At 41.7% G+C, this 21151-nt stretch overlaps 1 long non-coding RNA gene across 1 annotated transcript; it reads right to left on the bottom strand.

Annotated features, from left to right (window-relative positions):
* Positions 1-293: 293 nt before the first annotated feature.
* LOC139750875 (uncharacterized) lies at positions 294-20749 on the bottom strand. Its single transcript, XR_011713241.1, has 2 exons — positions 20627-20749; positions 294-4696 (listed from the first exon to the last, which is right to left on the bottom strand). It is a non-coding gene; the product is annotated as an uncharacterized lncRNA (long non-coding RNA).
* Between the last annotated feature and the right edge of the window lie 402 nt (positions 20750-21151).

Consider the following 21151-nt stretch of genomic DNA (forward strand, 5'->3'; position numbering starts at 1 on the left):
AAAAGCAACACCAGTAAAAAGGACTTTGAAAAAATAAAAATTCTCAGCGTGAAGAACTCCAAAGAACTCTCTGAGTACGTGAGAAACAAGATGGAATGAGAGAAGCTATTGATCCATCGTCTCATGAACACGGCAGCTTACTGACAGAAAAAACTGGTTTCATCTCTAACCAGTTCAGAGATGAATATCGAAAATTCCTGATATATACAACACGTATAAATACTATCTCTGGGTACAGAAAGTGAATATCATAAACATATGCATAAAACCATAGGAAAATGAAACACAGTAAGTTCCTAAGTGCACTTTTGTGTAATGATCACATCGTTAAGGGAGATACAAGAACGAGACAAAAGACGTAAAACAGTCTGTTGATATACAAGGAAGGTACGTAGCTAAGACGCCATTGGTAAACAAACATTACCGGATAGGGGTGTTCGGGTTGGTAGTTATGTGCATATTCTAGATAACGCGCACCACTGAGAGTTGGGGGGAGAGAGTATCATTAAATTTTGGGGAGAAATAAAAAGATATTTTGGAAGGAGGCAAATAAAGTGCGTAAGACAAGAGAACAAATGGAAACATCGGGTAAGGGAGCTAATGGGGAGGTAATAACAAGTAGTGGTGATGTGAGAAGGAGATGGAGTGAGTATTTTTAAAGTTTGTTAAATGTGTTAGATGATACAGTTGCAGATAAAGGGTGGTTTGGTCAAGGTGGTGTGCAAAGTGAGAGGGTTAGAGAAAATGATTTGGTAAACAGGGAAGAGGTAGTGAAAGCTTTGCGAAAGATGAAAGCCGGCAAGGCGGCGGGTTTGGATGGTATTGCGGTAGAATTTATGAAACAAAAGGGTGTGACTGTGTTGCTGAATAACCGGTTGGTGAGGATATTCAGTGTATGTATGGTTCAAGGTGAAGTGCCTGAGGATTGCCGGAATGCGTGCATAGTGCCATTGTACAAAGGCAATGGGGATAAAGGTGAGTGTTCAAATTACAGAGGTATAAGTATGTTCAGTATTCCTGGAAAATTGTACGAGAGAGTATTGATTGAGAGGGTGAAGGCATGTACATAACATCAGACTGGGGAAGAACAGTGTGGTTTCAGAAGTGGGAGAGGATATGTGGATCAGGTGTTTGCTTTGAAGAATGTATGTGAGAAATACTTAGAAAAACAAATGGATTTGTATGTAGCATTTATGGATCTGGAGAAGGCATATGATAGAGTTAATAGAGATGCTATGTGGAAGGTATCAAGAGTATATGGTGTGGGAGGTAAGATGCTGGAAGCAGTGAAAAGTTTTTATCGAGGATGTATGGCATGTGTACGAGTAGGATGAGAGGAATTTGATTGGTTCTCAGTGAATGTCGGTTTGCGGTAAGGGTGCGTGATGTTTCCATGGTTGTTTAAATTGTTTATGGATGGGGTTGTTAGGGAGGTGAATGCAAGTGTGTTGGAGAGAGGGGCAAGTATGCAGTCTGTTGTGGAGGAGAGGGCTTGGGAAGCGAGTCAGTTGTTGTTCACTGATGATTCAGTGCTGGTGGCCGATTCGGGTGAGAAACTGCAGAAGCTGGTGACTGAGTTTGGTAAAGTGTGTGAAAGAAGAAAGCTGAGAGTAAATGTGAATAAGGGCAAGGTTATTAGGTACAGTAGGGTTGAGGGACAAGTTAATTGGTGTTTGGACGAGTTTTGCAGGGAAGTAATGCAAATCACTAGGAGATGTATAAGAGAAAGCGGCAGGAGGTCAAGAGAAAGGTGCAAGAGGTGAAACAGAGGGCAAATGAGAGTTGGGGTGAGAGAGTATCATTAAATTTTAGGGAGAGTAAAAAATGTTCTGGAAGGACGTAAATAAAGTGCATAAGACAAGAGAACAAATGGGAACATCGGTGAAGGGGGCTAATGGGGAGGTGAAGTGAGAGGGAGATGGAGTGAGTATTCTGAAGGTTTCTTGAATGTGTTTAATGATAGAGTGGCAGATATATGGTGTTTTGGTCGAGGTGGTGCGCGAAGTGAGAGGGTCAGGGAGATTGGCTTAGTAAACAAAGAGGTAGTGAAAGATTTGCGGAAGATGAAAGTCGGCAAGGCGGCGGGTTTGGATGGTATTGCAGTGGAATTCATATGAAAAGGTTATGACTGTGTTGTTGATTGTGTATGTATGGTTCATGGTGAAGTGCCTGAGGATTGGCGGAATGCATGCATAGTGCCATTGTATAAAGGCAAAGGGGATAAAGTGAGTGTTCAAATCACAGAGGTATAAGTTTGCTGAGTATTCCTGGGAAATTATATAGGAGGGTACTGACTGAGAGAGTGAAGGCATGTACAGAGCATCAGATTGGGGAAGAGCAGTGTGGTTTCAGAAGTGGTAGAGGATGTGTGGATCAGGTGTTTCCTTTGAAGAATGTATGTGAGAAATACTTAGAAAAACAGATGGATTTAAATGCAGCATTTATGGATCTGGAGAAGGAATATGATAGGGTTGATAGAGATGCTTTGTGGAAGGTATTAAGAGCATATGGTGTAGGAGGCAAGTTGCCAGAAGCAGTAAAAAGTTTTTACCAATGATGTAAGGCATGTGTACGTGTAGGAAGACAGGAAAGTGATTGGTTGCCAGTGAATGTCGGTTTGCGGCAGGGGTGCGTGATGCATCCATGGTTGTTTAATTTGTTTTTGGATGGGATGGTTAGGAAGTTGAGTTGGAGGGGCAAGTATGCAGTCTGTTATGGATGAGAGGGCTTCGGAAGTATGTCAGTTGTTGTTCGCTGATGATACAGTGCAGGTGGCTGATTTGGGTGAGAAATTGCAGAAGTTGGTGACTGAGTTTGGTAAAGTGTGTGAAAGAAGAAATCCAAGAGTAAATGTGAATAAGAGCAAGGTTATGAGGTTCAGTAGGGTTGAGGGACGGGACAAGTTAATTGGGAGGTAAGTTTGAATGGAGAAAAACTGGAGGAATTGAAGTGTTTTAGATATCTGGGAGTGGATTTGGCAGCGGATAGGACCATGGGAGCGGAAGTGAGTCACAGGGTGGGGGTGAGGGCGAGGGTTCTAGGAGCGTTGAAGAATGTGTGGAAAGTGAGAATGTTATCTCGGAGAGCAAAAATGGTTATGTTTGAAGGAATAGTGGTTCCAACAATGTTATATGGTTGTGAGGCATGGGCTATAGATAGGGTTCTGCGGAGGAGGGTGGATGTGTTGGAAATGAAATGTTTGAGGAGAAAATGTGGTGTGAGGGGGTTTGATCGAGTAAGTAATGAAAGGTTAAGAGAGATGTGTGGTATTAAAAAGAGTGTGGTTGAGGGAGCAGAAAGGGTGTTTTGAAATGGTTTGGTCACATGGAGAGAAAAAGTGAGGAAAGATTGACAAAGAGGATATATGTGTCAGAGGTAGAGAGAACGAGAAGTGGGAGACCAGATTGGAGGTGGAGGGATGGGGTAAAAAAGATTTTGAGTGATCGGGGCCTGAACATACAGGAGGATGAAAGGCGTGCAAGGAATAGATTGAATTGGAACGATGTGGTATACCGGGGTCGATATGCTGTCAATGAATTGAACCAGGTCAGGTGAAGCGTCTAGGGTAAACCATGGAAAGTTTTGTGGGGCCTGGATGTGGAAAGGGCGCTGTGGTTTCGGTGCATTATTACATGACAGCTAGAGACTGAGTGTGAACGAATGTGGCCTTTGTTGTCTTTTCCTAGCGCTACTTCGCGGGGAGGGGATGCTTCTTCATGTTTGGTGGGTGGCAACGGGAATGTATGAAGGCAGCAAGTATGAATATGTGCATGTGTATATATGTATATGTCTGTGTATGTATATGTGTGTATACGTTGAAATGTATAGGTATGTATATGTGCGTGTATGGGCGTTTATGTATATAAATTTGTATGTAGGTGGGTTGGGCCATTCTTTCGTCTGTTTCCTTGCGCTACTAGGCTGAGGTGGGAGACGGCCCGCTCACTGTATTGTACTGTGAGTATCTACTGTTTGTCTCAAGTGTTTATGTCCAGCACTCAACATCGCTGTGATAAACTACTTCATTTTGTGTTTTTGATGATTAGAAATGTTTCTCAGAACGTCACACACCATCATCAGTCAACATGGATAAACAACATTGAAAATTTTATCTATAATCTTTAATCTTTCACTGCTTGTGAAAACTGCAACAACGAAAATAGTAAAGTACAATTTGATAATAACAATTAAGAAACTAGTGAATACTGAAGTGTACTGGTCTTTAACAGAATTTTATCTATATGGAAGTAAGAAGACTGTAGGCAGTATTGCTGGTAAACTAAATGTCGAACAGATTTCCACATGATGGTACATAAGCCACAACACTACAAGCTTGCTAATGTGAAATCAATTCTAAAAAAGAAAAATATTAAAATTTCACTTCTAACCACTGCCCAATCAGCCTTACTTTGATCCTACAAAAAATGTTAGACTCATTATTTGGAGACAAAATGTTCACATTTTCAGGCAATATTAACCTCATAACCAATTATAAACCTGAGAGTTGAAATGAAAATCATGTTTAACGAAGCTAAGAGAATTCAGTCATGATGCAAATAACAATTTGTACAACAAAATATCCTCAGATGTTATACACTTAGATTCTCGAAAAGCCTTCGACCAAGTACCACATTAACGATGGTTCAGTCTGGTCACACCTCACTTGCAGTACGTTGTTCACTCATGATAGACAAACCTGATCAAAAAAGTAAAAAATACAGAAAAATGCAATAAAGCTAATTCTGCCACTCAACATATATAACCTATATTACTGAACATATATAAGACCTATATTACTCCACATATATAAGACCTATATTACTGAACATATATAAGACCTATATTACTCCACATATATAAGACCTATATTACTGAACATATATAAGACCTATATTACCCTGGGGATAGGGGAGAAAGAATACTTCCCACGTATTCCCTGCGTGTCGTAGAAGGCGACTAAAAGGGGAGGGAGCGGGGGGCTGGAAATCCTCCCCTCTCATTATTTTTTTTTTTAATTTTCCAAAAGAAGGAACAGAGAAGGGGGCCAGGTGAGCATATTCCCTCAATGGCCCAGTTCTCTGTTCTTAACGCTACCTCGCCAACGCGGGAAATGGCGAATAGTTTGAAAAAAAGAAAGAAAGAATATAAGACCTATATTACTGAACATATATAAGACCTATATTACTCCACATATATAAGACCTATATTACTGAACATATATAAGACCTATATTACTGAACATATATAAGACCTATATTACTGAACATATATAAGACCTATATTACTGAACATATATAAGACCTATATTACTGAACATATATAAGACCTATATTACTGAACCCACATAAAACCTATATTACTCCACATATATAAGACCTATATTACTGAACATATATAAGACCTAAATTACTGAACACATATAAGACCTATATTACTCCACATATATAAGACCTATATTACTCCACACATATAAGACCTATATTACTCCACATATATACGACCTATATTACTCCACACATATAAGACCTATATTACTCCACATATATAAGACCTATATTACTCCACACATATAAGACCTATATTACTCCACATATATAAGACCTATATTACTGAACATATATAAGACCTATATTACTCCACACATATAAGATCTATATTACTGAACATATATAAGACCTATATTACTCCACACATATAAGACCTATATTACTCCACACATATAAGACCTATATTACTCCACACATATAAGAACTATATTACTCCACACATATAAGACCTATATTACTCCACATATGTAAGACCTATATTTATCATCGCTGAGAAAAATGCAAACTCTAAGGAATTTCCAAAATACTGAATACTTTCGAGAACATGACGTAAGAAAATGTCTTCCCGTTAGATACAATGGTTCAATAACCATAAATATCGGTGTGAAATCATAAGCAAGATATAACAGCAATCATGGCCATTTTTTTTCTCTCTCTCAAAAGCAGAGTTCCAGACTACTGGAATAACCAGCCACCAGATGTCACTCATGCCAACACTATCAACAACTAATCCAAGCCAGATAAACACTTTCGTAATATCTTCTCGTATCAGCGAAGCGTCATGTTTCAAGACATCTTTTCTTAAAAGTACCTTAAAAAAAAAAATTGTTTGTTTATTTGTTCTAGTGTTCAGCCCAGGAGATAACCCAGTGCACTCAGAGTGGGGAACTCTTCACGTAGACACTGTCCTACACAATATCTCTTGACGTCATACGTTCCCCCCGTGGTGTAGCGGTTAGCGTCCCTGACCGTGACGCATTCACGGGCCGCCCAGGGTCGAGCGCATAGGTTCGAATCCTGGTTGCTGCAGTCGATCCAAGGTCATCCCAGCTGTTCACATCCACCCCTGGTGGTTGGTCGATGAAATGGGTACCTGGCTCAGGCTATGCCGTCTCAGCGAGCATTAGAAAAAAAAACACATCTCACATGGCGTGCACGACTTTCCCCTGCCGCCGGATGGTGAGCCGGAGGGAGTGGTGGGGTGGATAGATAGTACCCTACCCATGAACACTCAGTTCTCCTGTAATCTGTCCTTCCCAGGTACTCTCGTGTCCTGCTGACATCTAGCAATGTTACCTGAACAAGAGGCCCCATACACCGTCAGCCAGGGCACTGTAAGCACCACATAACGTCAGCAGGACACTGTAGGCCTCCAACACCGTCAGCCAGGACACTGTAGGTCCCCACAGAGTCAGCCAAGCACCGTACGCCTCACACACTGTCAGCTTAGGAACTGTAAGTCTCACACATCGTCAGCCAGGGCAGTGTAGGCCTTACACAGCGTCAGCCAGGGCAGTGTAGGCCTCAAACAGCGTCAGCCTGATCACTGTAGGGCCTCACACAGCGTCAGCCAGGGCACTGTAGGCCTTACACATCGTCAGGCAGGGCACTGTAGGGCCTCACACAGCGTCAGCCAGGTCACTGTTGGCCCTAAACAGCGTCAACCAAGTCACTGTTGGCCCTACAGAGCGTCAACCAGGTCACTGTTGGCCCTACATAACGTTAATGAGGGCACTGTAGGCCTGACACAGCGTCAACCAGGTCACTGTTGGCCCTACACAGGGCGTCAACCAGGTCACTGTTGGCCCTACATAACGTTAATGAGGGCACTGTAGGCCTCACATAGCGTCAACCAGGTCACTGCTGGCCCTACACACAGCGTCAGCCAGGGTACTGTAGGCCTTACACATCGTCAGGCAGGGCACTGTAGGGCCTCACACAGCGTCAGCCAGGTCAGTGTTGGCCCTCCATAGCGTCAACCAGGTCACTGCTGGCCCTACACACAGCGTCACTAGATCACTGTAGGCCTCACACAGCGTCAGCCAGGTCACTGTTGGCCGTACATAGCGTCAACCAGGTCACTGTTGGCCCTACACACAACGTCTACCAGGTCACTGTTGGCCCTACATAACGTTAATGAGGGCACTGTAGGCCTCACACAGCGTCAGCCAGGGCACTGTTGGCCCTACATAGCGTCAACCAGGTCACTATTGGCCCTACATAACGTTAATGAGGGCACTGTAGGCCTGACACAGCGTCAGCCAGTAGTGGCTGACGCCGCCAACAATTTACCGCGTCACTCCTCAAGATAAACTGCAAACAACTTTCCCTTCATAAAATTTCACGTATCTTGATCTTCTTTATTTATGGACGAGATTAATTAAACGAATACTTCAACTGATACTTTATTAAGGGATAAAGAAAAGTGATTATAGTGCGACGTTATCTTAGTTATCCTCGTCCAAGATGGCCGGGGAGAGTCGTCCTGTGTGATCACCGTGATAACCGGCTCTACGGCCTTGACAAATGTCAACAAAAAATGGCGACAATATAACAGAAATTGTGACACCATGATAACAAGATAACGTGAATGTGGGCACTTAGATAACTGGTTTACCAGGAACGTAGACTCTAAGAAAACTGCTTTATAAGGAACGTGGGCTCTATAAGATGACTGATTTACAAGGAATGTGAGCTATAAGATAACTAGTTTGCAAGGAAATACTTGGTCTACAAGGAACGTGGGCTCTACGTTAACTGGTCTTCAAGGAATGTGGGCTCTACGTTAACTGGTCTTCAAGGAATGTGGGCTCTACGTTAACTGGTTTACAAGGAATGTGGGCTCTACGATAACTGGTTTACAAGGTTTGTGGGCTCTACGATAACTGGTTTACAAGGTTTGTGGGCTCTACGATAACTGGTTTGCAAGGAATGTGGGCTCTACGATAACTGGTCTTCAAGGAATGTGGGCTCTACGTTAACTGGTCTTCAAGGAATGTGGGCTCTGCGATAACTGGTTTACAAGGAATGTGGGCTCTACGATAACTGGTTTACAAGGTTTGTGGGCTCTACGATAACTGGTTTACAAGGTTTGTGGGCTCTACGATAACTGGTTTACAAGGAATGTGGGCTCTACGATAACTGGTCTTCAAGGAATGTGGGCTCTACGACAACTGGTTTACAAGGTTTGTGGGCTCTAAGATCATTGATTTACAAGGTATGTGGGTTTTATGATAACTGATTGGCAAGGAATGTTCTCTCTAAGATAGCTGGTTTACAAGGAATGTGAGCTGTTAGATAACTAGTTTACAAGGAATGTGGGCACTAAGATAACTAGTTTACAAGGAATGTAGGATCTAAGATAACTAGTCTACATGAAATGTAGCTCTAAGATACCTGGTTTACAAGGAATGTGGCCTCTAAGATAACTGGTTTACAAGGAATGTTTGCTCTAAGATAACTGGTTTAAAAGGAATGTGGGCTCTACAATAACTCGTTTACAAGGAATGTGGACGCTAGGATAACTGAGTGACAAGGAATGTGGGCTATATGGTAACTTATCTACAGGAATGTGAGCTCTAAGATAACGGTTTCAAGAAATGTGGGCTCTAAGACAACTGGTTTACAAGGAATGTGGGCTCTAAGATAACGGTTTCAAGAAATGTGGGCTCTAAGACTACTGGTTTACAAGGAATGTGAGCTCTAAGATAACGGTTTCAAGAAATGTGGGCTCTAAGACAACTGGTTTACAAGGAATGTGGGCTCCAAGATAAATAGTTTACAAGGAATGTAGGCTCTAGGTTTATGGGTTTACTAGGTATGTGGGCACTACGATCATTGATTTACAAGGAATGTAGCTCTATGATACCTGGTTTACAAGGTATGAGCGCTCTAAGATCATTGATTTACAAGGAATGTGGGCTCTACGATATCTGTTTTACAGGGAATGTGGGCTCTACGATATCTGATTTACAAGGAACATGTGCTCTTAAGGTAACTGGTTTACAAGGAATGTAGGCTCTAAGATAACTGATCTACAAGAAATGTGGGCCCTATGATAACTGGTCTACAAGTAAAGTGGGCTCTAACATTACTGGTTTACAGGGAATGCTAGCCCTAAGATAACTGATTTACAAGGAATGTTGGCTCTATGATAACTGGTTTACAAGGAATGTTGGCTCTATGATAACTGGTTTACAAGGAATGTGGGCTCTAAAATACCCATCTACAAGGAATGCGGGCTCTAAGATAACTGGCTTACAAGGAATGTGCACTCTAAGATAACTAGTTTACTAGGAATGAGGGCTCTAAGATAACTGGTTTACAATGTTTGTAGCTCTAAGGTCAATGATATACATGGAAAGTAAGCTCTAAGATAACTGATTTACAAGGAAAGAGGGCTCTAAGATAACTAATCTACAAGGAATGCGGGCTCTAAGATAACTAGTTTACAATGAGTGTGGGCTCTAAGATAACTCGTTTACATATAAAGTGGGCTCTAAGATAAATGATTTACAAGCAATTTGGGCTCCTAGATGACTGGTCTACAAGGTATGTGGCATCTATCTGGTTTACAAGAAATGTGGGCTCTAACATAGCTGGTTTACAAGAAACGTGGGCTCTAACATAGCTGGTTTACAAGAAATGTGGGCTCTAACATAGCTGGTTTACAAGAAATGTGGGCTCTAACATTGCTGGTTTACAAGTAGTGTGGGCTCTAACATAGCTGGTTTACAAGAAATGTGGGCTCTAACATAGCTGGTTTACAAGAAATGTGGGCTCTAACATAGCTGGTTTACAAGAAATGTGGGCTCTAACATAGCTGGTTTACAAGAAGTGTGGGCTCTAACATAGCTGGTTTACAAGAAGTGTGGGCTCTAACATAGCTGGTTTACAAGAAGTGTGGGCTCTAACATAGCTGGTTTACAAGGAATGTGGGCTCTAGAATAACTGATTGAAGGGAATGCGGGCTCTAGGATAACTTATCTACAAGGCCTGTGGGCTCTAAAATAACAGTTTCAAGGAATGTGGGCTCTAAGATAACCGATTTACAAGGAATCTGAGCTCTAAGATAACTCGTTTAGAAGGAATTTGGGGCTCTAAGATAACTGGTCTACAAGGAATGTGGGCTATAAGATAACTGGTTTACTAGGAATGTGGGCAAAGATAACTGGTTCACTAGAAATGTTGACTCTAAGATAACTGGTTTACAAGGAATGAGAACTGCAAGATAACTGGTCTATAAGGAATTTGGACTCTAAGATGACTGGTTTACAAGGAACGTGATCTCTTAGATAATTAGTTTACACGGAATGTGGGCTCTAAGATAACTGGTTTACCAGAAATATGTTGTCATTCTAGGCACTGGGTCAAAGATCACGCTATTCCTTACAGTCACAGTGTGACGGCTGATAACAGAAGTGATCTTTCTTTATAAAGCAAGATGAAGAAAATATGTAAAGTGAGGTGATTCCATTCTTTATAAAGCAAGATGAAGGAAGTATGTAAGGTGAGGTGATTCCATTCTTTATAAAGCAAGATGAAGGAAGTATGTAAGGTGAGGCGATTTCATTCTTTATGAAGGAAGATGATGGAAGTATGTAAGGTGAGGTGATTCCATTCTTTATAAAGCAAGATGAAGGAAGTATGTAAGGTGAGGCGATTTCATTCTTTATGAAGGAAGATGAAGGAAGTATGTAAGGTGAGGTGATTTCATTCTTTATGAAGGAAGATGAAGGAAGTATGTAAGGTGAGGTGATTTCATTCTTTATGAAGGAAGATGAAGGAAGTATGTAAGGTAAGGTGATTTCATTCTTTATGAAGGAAGATGAAGGAAGTATGTAAGGTGAGGTGATTTCATTCTTTATGAAGGAAGATGAAGGAAGTATGTAAGGTGAGGTGATTCCATTCTTTATAAAGCAAGATGAAGGAAGTATGTAAGGTAAGGCGATTTCATTCTTTATGAAGGAAGATGAAGGAAGTATGTAAGGTGAGGTGATTTCATTCTTTATGAAGGAAGATGAAGGAAGTATGTAAGGTGAGGCGATTTCATTCTTTATGAAGGAAGATGAAGGAAGTATGTAAGGTAAGGTGATTTCATTCTTTATGAAGGAAGATGAAGGAAGTATGTAAGGTGAGGTGATTTCATTCTTTATGAAGGAAGATGAAGGAAGTATGTAAGGTGAGGTGATTCCATTCTTTATAAAGCAAGATGAAGGAAGTATGTAAGGTAAGGCGATTTCATTCTTTATGAAGGAAGATGAAGGAAGTATGTAAGGTGAGGTGATTTCATTCTTTATGAAGGAAGATGAAGGAAGTATGTAAGGTGAGGCGATTTCATTCTTTATGAAGGAAGATGAAGGAAGTATGTAAGGTAAGGTGATTTCATTCTTTATGAAGGAAGATGATGGAAGTATGTAAGGTGAGGTGATTTCATTCTTTATGAAGGAAGATGAAGGAAGTATGTAAGGTGAGGTGATTTCATTCTTTATGAAGGAAGATGAAGGAAGTATGTAAGGTGAGGTGATTTCATTCTTTATGAAGGAAGATGAAGGAAGTATGTAAGGTGAGGTGATTTCATTCTTTATGAAGGAAGATGAAGGAAGTATGTAAGGTAAGGTGATTTCATTCTTTATGAAGGAAGATGATGGAAGTATGTAAGGTGAGGTGATTTCATTCTTTATGAAGGAAGATGAAGGAAGTATGTAAGGTGATGTGATTTCATTCTTTATGAGGGAAGATGAAGGAAGTATGTAAGGTGAGGTGATTTCATTCTTTATGAAGGAAGATGAAGGAAGTATGTAAGGTGAGGTGATTTCATTCTTTATGAAGGAAGATGAAGGAAGTATGTAAGGTAAGGTGATTTCATTCTTTATGAAGGAAGATGATGGAAGTATGTAAGGTGAGGTGATTTCATTCTTTATGAAGGAAGATGAAGGAAGTATGTAAGGTGATGTGATTTCATTCTTTATGAGGGAAGATGAAGGAAGTATGTAAGGTGAGGTGATTTCATTCTTTATGAAGGAAGATGAAGGAAGTATGTAAGGTGAGGTGATTCCATTCTTTATGAGGGAAGACGAAGGAAGTATGTAAGGTGAGGTGATTTCATTCTTTATGAAGGAAGATGAAGGAAGTATGTAAGGTGAGGACGTAGAGTGGGAGGAGGGGCAGTGGGCGGCTGCTGATATTGTGTATACACGACTCTTACGTTGTCGGAGTGGAGGAGGGGGAACCGTGTGGCCAGCATGGCGGGACACGCCAGAGTTTCCACATTCACCTGGCTGGAGGACGGTCGCCTGGATGTGGCAGGAGTGGTGGAGGGTCATCCCTCAGGCTTGGGTGAAGGGGAGCAGTGCGGTGTGACCTGATCATCTGCCATGTTCAACTCATGATGAAACATACCCTCGACACCTCCGTGACCCAGACGAACGTCTGCTCATGTTTACGGTCGTCACCTGAACACTTACGACTCTGGCTCCCCAAGGGCGTTGAGCGGTGCCCCGGCCACCCACCCCCATCCTGCAGGTGAGCCGCTCCCCTCCTCCCTGATCCTCTAGGACCTCGTGAGGAAGGCGCGCTTGCCAGGAGCCTGTGTCAGGAGGTATGGCTACGTCTGTGAAGCGTCCCCTCGTGGCTTGCGTCATTCTAACGGTTGTCTGTTTCTTTGATTTTCTTTGTTCGTTTGTAAGTAATCACTGTCGCTGAGCAGGTGTTCCAGCGTCCCTGGCTGTGGTTGTATATCTGGCAGACGGTGTGATGGGCACTAGCCTTCCGTGACTATATCGAGGACAGTAGGTGCGAAGGTCTGGTTGTGGGCGGGTTGGTGTTGTACAGGTTGTTGGTGGTGCTGCAGTTGGAAAGGTTGTGGTGGTGCAAGTGGTGCAGGTGGTTAAGTTTTCGTGGTGTAGGTGGTAAAGTTGTGGTGGTGTAAGTGGTGCAGGTGTTAAGGTTGTGGTAGTGCAGGCGGTGTAGGAGGTAAGGCTGTGGTGGTGCAGGTGGTAAGGTTGTGGTGTTGTAGGTGGTGCAGGTGGTAAGGTTGTTGTAATGCAGGAGGTAGGTCTGTATTCCTCGGTGTCATATGATCGCAACACACTGTGTGTATTCCTAGTAAGCGTTAATCATGTCCCTGTGTCCCTCCCACTAACGTGTTGCCGGGACTGTCGTGTTCACCTTCATGTGTCACCAGCGTGACTCTGTGATGGTGGTGACATTTCGCCTGAATTGTTCGCTGCCTGACGGAAGCCTCGTCAAGCTTGTAAAATTACAAATGATGGCATGAGGATCATCCTTGGCTGCCCTAAAACATCCAACCACGAGGAAAGAGTCTGGTCTTCATAATAACAGAGACAAATAACTTATATCAATCTTCTTTATAGGATCAGGATGCTCAGACAAACACATCTCACTCCATATAAAGAAACCTTCCAGACCTCCTCCTCCTCCTCCTCCTCCTCCTCCTCCAGTGGGAGACATATCCAGACGGGTCACCACAACAGATAATGGGCTTAGAATGTATGGTATGCATGAACTCTACCGTGAGAGACGAGTCACACTATCCTGCCCCGGGGAAGATTAAACTCTTTGTTGTCGCTGTTCACACATTTCCCTCAATCCCCTGCCCTGATCACTGTGCGAGTTAACATTCAGTGCCAGTAATGACGCCCGCTGACACCATTACCACTGGACATAATCATCCACAGATCTTATATACATATGGTCCCCTACAACAGACCACTGGTGCTGCTGCTGCTGTTGTAGCACGTACTCGCGGGTTTTACGATGACCTGAGACAGTGTCAACAACAGGGCAATCACACTCCAGTACTATTTGCCACAGATACCCCTTACATTCGTAAAAAAAAAACAAGAGAGATACAAAGGAATTCAAATAGCAGCAGACCATTGGGTACTTTGGAGGCTATTTGTGATAGTGGAAGATATCGGAAACTCACAGGTTAGGGAAGTAAAAGTGAGAAGGCATACAGATAATTCACACAGAACAACCTGCAAATTGTCATTTTCACTACGTAGGGGAAATTAATGTAAGTCGTGGACATGAAGCGAGATATCTATCAAGTCCATTCTTAAACGTATCTAAACTACTACTTTCAACCAATCTAGTTGACAAATCGTTCCTTATCTCAACAATCCTGTTGAAGAAAAAATACTTCACCTCATCCTAGGTAAATCGTTTGCCCACGAGTTTGCATCCATTACTACGAGTAAAATCAGACGAATCAAGTCTTAAATAACTTGATCAAGGCGATCAAAGCCTTTGATAATTTTGAGTGATTGCATTAGATCACCTCATAACCTCTTTTTTAAGCTAAATAGATTCGGATGGTTTAATCTATTTAATCTGCTCTCGTAAGATTTGTTTCTCAGCCCGGGAATCATCTTGATGGCTCGATGTTGCACTGTTTTCTTATGTAGAGAGACCAAAACTGAAGACAGTATTCAAGATGGGGACGAACCAATAAAATGTAAAGAGTAAGAACGATTTTCCTTGACTTAAATCAGAAGGCGTTACCAACGTATCCGAGAATTTTGTTCGCTCTTTTAAGACACTGCTTTTGTGCAGTTTACATGGTTTTAGGTCACCAGAGATTATTACGTCCAAGTCTTTATTCTCATTTACCTTTTGCATGCAGCATAACGGAATTCATACTGTAGCTTGCCCTTTCCTTTTAACTATCGATACGTCAAACTTTGCACTTATCTATACTAAAATTCATTTGCCACTTATGAGCCCAGTTCATCAGTTCGTCTAAGTCATTTTGAAGCTGCAGACCCTCAAGCTAGCATGTAAATTTATTTTCCAGCTTTGTATCGAGAGGAAATTTTGATACCTTGCAATATAGACTAATATCAGTATCATTAACATATATGAGAGAGAGAACCGGTCCTAAGACTGATCCCTGTGGTACTACACTTGTTACGTCTAACCATTCAGAGGTTTGACCATTGACCACAAATCTTTGTTTATGGCGTCAGCCAATTTCCTATCCAATGAAGCACAACACCATCAATGCCTAGTGATTCAAATTTTGCTAGTAACCTTTAATGCCGAACCTTATTAAAAGTTTTCTGAAAATCTAGATAGCTAACATCAACTGCTTCATTTACATCATACGCGTTGATTATATCATTCAAGAAATCAAGCAGATTTGTCAGACGAGCAATTTCGTCGAAAGCCATGCTAGGAATCGTTTATCAAACGGTGGTCCTCTAAATGGTTTAAATTTTTTCCTCACTAACAGCAATAAACTCGCTTCAGTACGACTGTAATTTGCCTGTGGCTGAAGCACGACACAGGTAACCACATCATCCATGCTGGAATCCAGCTTCTCTGAATTCCTTCACATAATGGACTGAGAATGCACCACACGGCTGATGAACTAGCCAAAACTTCTACCGTGAAGGATAAAACTGATTACCTCCTGGGTCTAACTACGAGTGGCCTTAAAACACAATCATTTAAAAAGGACCACGAACGTGATATTATCAACACAAGCAGATCCATCTACCATCATAATACCATACTATACCAACCACATACATCTGGTTTCACTAACAGGAACAGAAGACACCTTCTTGATGTCCTTGTCGCCCGACCCAGACTGATGATATGATGAACAGACCAAATGTAAACTTTGCCAGCAAAATTAGTCACACCCTGCAACATTACTTACTTGAATGTTGTAGAATTATTGAGTTCGGAGATGATTCTTAATCACCATTACCATATAAGTGTAAGCATTTCCTCCATAACAATGTTCTGCTTCAGATACTCAAAAAGTATCATAACTTCAGTCACTGAGGTTCAACATCAAACGTCCCTTGACCTATTGTGCACTGTGACCTCTTTTGCGTCACCACCCACAGGATGGATAAGAGTACTCAATATACTACTCTCTGATCTTGGAGCAAAAATCAATTAAAAATCATGACTGTTGGTGTTGTGTTTCACAATGAAAAAATATCAGTCGAATTATTCTAAGTCTGAAGGCGTACTGGAGTTGTTTGAATACAAGTCATCTACGTCACCTCACGGGACGTGTAGCGAAGGTTGTGGCGAGCATGGGGGGGCCACGGCGCTCACTCCGACCCTCACGGTACCATTTGTGAGGTCTGGAGGGAAGGGTAATGAGTGGGTCGGATGTGAGAGAGCCGTGTCCTGAGGGTGGGTCGGACTGAGGGAGGGAGGGCTGATGGTGGGCCAGAGTGAGGAATAGAGAGCTGGTAGTTGTGGCTGTTCTACCTTATGTTTGGCTTTAGTTTGGTGCTGAAGTTTTCGAGGGTTAATTGTCTTCCTTGTGTTGGCAAGACTGGCTGATGACGCGGTGTTGGTGCTGATGATTGACACGTGTTGCGGGGGCGGCCGGCGCACCGCCTCCACGCCTCTGTTTTTATCTCCAACTTTAACAGATTTATTTTAGCCTACATTCACTGGTGTGATGATCATACTTGTCGTATTTATGGTTTAATGGAATGATATGAGGGACAAGTACAAATTCCTCTAGTCTCCACTGTTCAGAGAGGGAAATTCAGGTGTGCATTCTTTTAACTTCAAAGATACTGTTAAATCTGTGTAAACTGTTGCTCACAGTTTTCATCATGTGCAGTCTTCTCCGACCATTCACCAGCCTTTCCACTAACACAGCACATCTTTACTTCCTTACTAACCAGTTTGTCGTAAAGGCTTCTGGTAATTCCGGACTGATTCTCGTGAAGAAGTGCTGAGTGTCCAAGTCATCCAACTAATTTAAAAACATGAAGGTTGTCATCAGGTCACCCCTTGCTCTTCTCTCCTCCATGGAGTGCAGATCTGTAGCCCTCATCTTTCCTTGTAGCTCAGTCCTCTTATTTCCGATACCAACTTTGTTGATCTTTTCTGGATCACATGAATCGCATCATCGTGCTGCAGGTAACCAGACACGAAAATCACAATTCAGGTTTGGTCTAGCGTATGTTGTGGTCAGCCATCATTGATCTTTTTCCATACATTTAAATGCCATTCTATTATCTACCACAAGACTGAGTGTTCTGAGGGCAGATCGTCTCAAGAGGAGGGCCCAGGGGGACACAGTAAGGTTAGGCAGGTCCAGCTCAATTAGATTACTCCCGCCATCATAACCAATGCTATACTGTGATCTACTCTGAGGTGCCATGTTTACTCTGGAGTCCAAAGTATTGACTCGTAGGTGTAGACCGTCTCCCAGGTGATCCGTGAGTGTAGGTGGTGTGTGTGTGTACCAGTACACCTGATGCCAAGTAGATGTAGTTACGCACGTCTTTTTTCTGACGCACATCTAACCTGCTTATATATATTTCTTCATCCTCGCCTCTTCACATACATTCTCATCCTCTCTTTTACTTCCTTAAAAATTCTCGGACTTTATTTTCTTTTTCTTTCTCTGGACTACAGTTTTTCCTCTCAAGACCTAGTCCAGCCTGGACCAAGACTTCCGTCTGTCCCTGGAGGCTTTGTCTTAGCCACGACAGACACACTCCTCTGGTGTTCATACTGTGTTCGGGCAGCCATGAGAGAACCCATGGCACGGACGCTACCCACACCTGATCAACTACGGTACACAACAAACGATCATCGCAAATATATAGGAAATTTTTATTCATGTTACCTCAAAGTTCATGGATTACTGGATCTATTCCAGAGAAAACTGAAAGAATGATGTATTTAAGAATATCAACTAATGATCAAACATCCATCACCATCAAGGAATGATAGAGGTGAGAAGCAGCCGATCAAACTATTCTCGTCGAAATTCATTAACTTTTTATTTCTATGGATTTTTCATAAATTCATGAAATAAATGACATCAGGACGACATTCACCAGTGACAAAATAAACTGAAAAATAGAATCAAAACATTTTAGGTGGAGCTGCTGAACAGCCGCTGGGTAATGTGGCGTGTGACCACGTCACGAGAGTGTGTGGGGTCCGCCCCAGAGACCAGTGCAGGCCAGGACCACCCCTCCCTCACCTGCCATACTGTAGACATGTCACCGCACTACACACCATTATCAGTGGTCAGTACATATTGATAACAATGATCACTACAAAACAGTGATCATAACAATGATAACAGGTATAACAACAGTGATCATTACAGAAAGCTAAGTGATCACTACATAATGATAACAGTGATCTCTACATGATGATAACAGTGATCACATAACAGTGATCACTACATGATAACAGTGATCACATGATAGTGATCACTACATAATGATAAGTGATCACTACATAGTGATAACAGTGATCACTACATAATGATAACTGATCACTACATAACGATAACAGTGATCACTACATAATAACAGTGATCACTACATAATGATAACAGTGATCACTACATGATAATAACAGTGATCACATAACAGTGATCACTACATAATCATAACAGTGATCACTACATAATGATAACACTGATCACTACATAATCATAACAGTGATCACTACATAATGATAACAGTGATCACTACATAATCATAACAGTGATCACTACATAATCATAACAGTGATCACTACATAATGATAACAGTGATCAATACATAATGATAACAGTGATCACTACATAATGATAACAGTGACCACTACATAATGATAACAGTGATCACTACATAATGATAACAGTGATCACTACAGAATGATAACAGTGAAAAGTACATAATGATAACAGTGATCACTACAGAATGATAACAGTGATCACTACATAATGATAACAGTGATCACTACATAATGATAACAGTGATCACTACATAATGATAACAGTGACCACTACATAATGATAACAGTGATCACTACATAATGATAACAGTGACCACTACATAATGATAAGTGATAAGTACATAATGATAACAGTGATCACTACAGAATGATAACAGTGAAAAGTACATAATGATAACAGTGATCACTACAGAATGATAACAGTGATCACTACAGAATGATAACAGTGATCACTACAGAATGATAACAGTGATCACTACATAATGATAACAGCGCGAGTCTTGTGTGGTTAGTACCATGTCTGAGGCAGGAGGGACGGACGCTGTCGTGAGGCAGGGTAGTGGTCTTGGCTGTGTTGACAGAACTCCTTCCTTATGAGTTATCCCTTCGTCTACATCGGCCGTGTACAGTGTCAGGAAACATGTAATGGTTTGGCTGGCAACAGTACAGCGAATCTCTCAAGTCCTTCCCGGGGCTCCAGCTATGATATATTCTCTCTTACCTTGTGTTCTTCTACACGTGACAACAACACAAAGTCTACCTGTAGTACTTAGTATGAGCCATCCAAACTCCTCACCCAGATATTCCCTTGAGATATCACAACATCTAAGAAGTCTTAGTCCCTTAAAAAAAAAAAAAATTGTCTGTGTCAATGACCCAGGCGAGTCACCCCTGTAACCCGTCACATTTTCCCTCAATTGCGTCGCGAGCAACGGTCATCCCAGACAGCCAGCGGCAGATTCAAACTTATGGAGAGAGAGAGAGAGAGAGAGAGAGAGAGAGAGAGAGAGAGAGAGAGAGAGAGAGAGAGAGAGAGAGAGAGAGAGTGCTACTGGACGTGTTGCAGACGACGTTAGACATTGTTACCAGTTGGACGAGACGATGTGAAACAGAATACTGGTTGTCTGAATGTTTATCGAGTTCCACATGGTCAGTTGAACGGCTGTGCTGCCTGCCTTGTTGTAGCATCTAGAGAAGAGCAGAGCATGAAGACACGATGGAAGTTATCCACCACAGATGTTTGTGGAGGGACGTGAGCAGTCATTTCCTAAGCAAACTCAGAATAATCATACGAAAATAAAATGAATAAGGCACAGGCGAGGCCCCACAAGTGCACACTTCCCAATGTACACACGAAAAACAGTAGCATAAAATGTTTCAAAGATATATGGTACAAAAAAAAGAGAAAATATGCGAAAATTATCGGAAATAAATACTTTATAAAGACTAAACTAATCTAATTCTTTACTTACCTTTTGTAAAGATCGGTCGACACTGGCTAACAAGTGGTACAACAGCTGGGTCAGACAACAATATAGGCAGATGTGGTGCTGGAACATCCTTAACACCAGGAGATGTTAAGGATATTTCGGTTAGTTGGCCAGCTTGGCGGTAACGACCTTAATGACCCTGGCAGTTCAGAGGTCAAACGTCCAATCAGCCAACTAGCTGTGTAGTAGTTCAGTTGTTACTTGATGTAAGCTAGCTCAGCCACAACAGCTATAAACTAGCTTGCGACTTACAACTTAAATAATACGAAGTATTCTCACCTGCATAACCAAGATGGATTGTAAACTTATTGGTGGAAATTATGAAATGTTCTCGTGCAGGACCTGGAGCCATCAAGCCACAGTGGAGGAGGAGCAGCTCTGCTGTTGACGACTGTAGCACCTGATGTAATAAACCAGTTATCTATATAAGAGACCCAGAGTAAGTGGAACTTAAACACTTACATGTAATTATGAAAACTTACATCGTTATTTTCGTACCAACATTAAAAACTATAATAAGAGACATGAACCTTTAGCTGATTATGAACACTATTTTCTTGTTGTTATGACAGATTTAAACTTTACAGTAAAATCCATTAGAGTGAGTTAGTCGTACACTATTTGTGCAACTGACAGATGTACAAAGATGACCCAGGTACAACAACTCTGGAAAAAATGCCGTGTCGTGGACAGAAACGCCAATACAAATTAAGAACATGTAACTCTCTCTCTCTCTCTCTCTCTCTCTCTCTCTCTCTCTCTCTCTCTCTCTCTCTCTCTCTCTCTCTCTCTCTCTAACAAACT

This window comes from Panulirus ornatus, chromosome 10 (assembly GCF_036320965.1).
Source record: "Panulirus ornatus isolate Po-2019 chromosome 10, ASM3632096v1, whole genome shotgun sequence".
NCBI classification, from domain to species: Eukaryota; Metazoa; Arthropoda; class Malacostraca; order Decapoda; family Palinuridae; genus Panulirus; species Panulirus ornatus.